Source organism: Populus nigra, chromosome 2 (assembly GCF_951802175.1).
Source record: "Populus nigra chromosome 2, ddPopNigr1.1, whole genome shotgun sequence".
NCBI lineage: Eukaryota > Viridiplantae > Streptophyta > Magnoliopsida > Malpighiales > Salicaceae > Populus > Populus nigra.
The window spans coordinates 22,045,259-22,047,758 of record NC_084853.1 but is presented as its reverse complement, the minus strand read 5'-3'; positions in this window follow the sequence as shown (position 1 = coordinate 22,047,758).

Below are 2,500 nucleotides of genomic sequence, written 5' to 3'. Positions count from 1 at the left end.
GAAAGACCGCTGGTTTAGACACTGGGGCAGTGGCAGCCCGCGGGGCAGTGTCGGCAGATTCGGCAGCAGTGTCTGCCGATTCGGCAGCGTTGGCTTGTTGGCGCGGGGGGCCGATTCGAGTGGGGACTTGGGCAGCGGGCAGTGAAAGCAAGAGTTTCCCCGATGCTGCCGGGAAAAACGCTCCCCGGGATGGCCGGGTGAGATGACCCGGCGGCCCGCGACGGGTCATTCAATTCCATGCCCCGTCAACATAACTCCCGATGTACTGTTTGCTTTTTCGGAAGAAGAGATCCATCCCCCCATCCTCGGCCAGCCAAAAACGCTCCAATTAATGGCCGGGTGAGATGACCCGGAGGCCCGCGACGCGTCATTCAAATCACTGCCCTATCGGCTACAACTGCTGATGGGTGGGATTAGAGGCCTGCCATGGTGGTGAGGGGCGGCGAGGACCGTGAAAGCTAGAGTTTTTCAGAGGCTGCCGGGAAAAAGGCCCCTCGGGTGGCGGGGTGCGAGGACCAGGCGCGTCATTCAATTCTCTTCCCTATCAACTTGGCTCCCGTTGGCGGGATTGGAGGCCTACTGTTTGTTACAGGGCTAAAATCGTCAGGGGAAGAGCTGACGAAACAATGCTGGTTTGGATGCAGGGGGTAGTGTTGGAATCGGCAGCGCGGACAAAATCGGCAAAGTCGACAAAAAAGACTGTTGGTCTGGACATCGGGGCAGCGGCAGCCATGCCGACAGGGGGGGAAATCGGCAGCACAGATTTGTGCAGCTGCAGGTTCGTCGGGGAAATCGGCAGTGCAGATTTTTCGATGAACATGGGCTGGAAGATGGACTGTCCAGGCCAGGCAGGGAAATTCGTCAAGGGGACACGCTGACGAAACAGCGCTGGTTCAGGCACGGCGGGCAGTGTTGGAATCGGCAGCGCCGACGAAATCGGCAAAGTCGGCAGAATCGGCAGCGGGTGCTGGCGATGAGTCTGGACGATTTATAGTCCAGGGCTTGATGGAAAAGACTGTTGGTCCAGACAATGGGGCAGTGGCAGCGCGGATTTGTGCAGCTGCAGGTTCGTCGGGGAAAATCGGCAGCGCAGATTTTTCGACGAACAGGGGCTGGGCGCTGGACTGGCCGGGCCAGGCAGGAAAATTCGTCAGGGGGGCACGCTGACGAAAACAGGGGCTGCGGAGTGGAAAATCGGCAGCGCAGATTTTTCGACGAACAGGGGCTGGACCGGCCGGGCCAGGCAGGAAAATTCGTCAGGGGGGCACGCTGACGAAAAGAGGGGCTGCCGCGTGGAAAATCGGCAGCGCAGATTTTTCGACGAACAGGGGCTGGACGCTGGACTGGGCCAGGCAGGAAAATTCGTCAGGGGGCACGCTGACGAAAAGAGGGGCTGCCGCGTGGAAAATCGGCAGCGCAGATTTTTCGACGAACATTCGTCAGGGGGGCACGCTGACGAAAAGAGGGGCTGCCGCGTGGAAAATCGGCAGCGCAGATTTTTCGACGAACATTCGTCAGGGGGGCACGCTGAGGAAAACAGGGGCTGCCGCGTGGAAAATCGGCAGCGCAGATTTTTCGACGAACAGGGGCTGGATGCTGGACCGGCCGGGCCAGGCAGGAAAATTCGTCAGGGGGGCACGCTGACGAAAAGAGGGGCTGCCGCGTGGAAAATCGGCAGCGCAGATTTTTCGACGAACAGGGGCTGGACTGGCCGGGCCAGGCAGGAAAATTCGTCAGGGGGGCACGCTGACGAAAAGAGGGGCTGCCGCGTGGAAAATCGGCAGCGCAGATTTTTCGACGAACAGGGGCTGGACGCTGGACTGGGCCAGGCAGGAAAATTCGTCAGGGGGGCACGCTGACGAAAACAGGGGCTGCCGCGTGGAATGGCAGCCTACACGCAGATGCGAATTCGGCAGCGCACGATGGCTTGAGCAGGTCATGGGTTCGACTTGGCGCGATCTGAAACCTGGACGAGGGACTGTCGACGCTGGACGAGCCAGCGCGGTGGCCTGTCGTGCCCCGTTCAGGGGGGGCCTGCCGCGGAGACAGCCCTCGCGGGCTCGACAGCGCAGGCCAGCGTCCCCGACGTCGCTGGCCGCGGCAGGCGAGCTGCCGGGGTTCCCGCATTCCTACAAGAAAACGTCGTGCTTTCCACATGAAACCAATCCAGTAAAATCAGCCATATTTTTATGAGGCTGCCCACTGAATTTGGGGTCATTCCGGGCCGGTTCCTAGTTTTGCGGATTTACTCGATTTCTAATGGTAGGAAAATTAAAACAAATACTTCCCGACCTCGAAAAATTCTGGGAAAATTAATGAAGGTGGATTGGATTTTTGCCAACCTCTGTGCAAAATTTCAGCTCAAAATACCAAGAAATGAATTTTTTAGAGGGGGGGTGACAGCTGGGACCTAGTAGTGTCTCCCCCTGCCAGAGCTGCAATGACACTTATTGCTCTTTAGGGAGCCACCAGGCCGGCGCCCCTCAAAGACCACACGCGC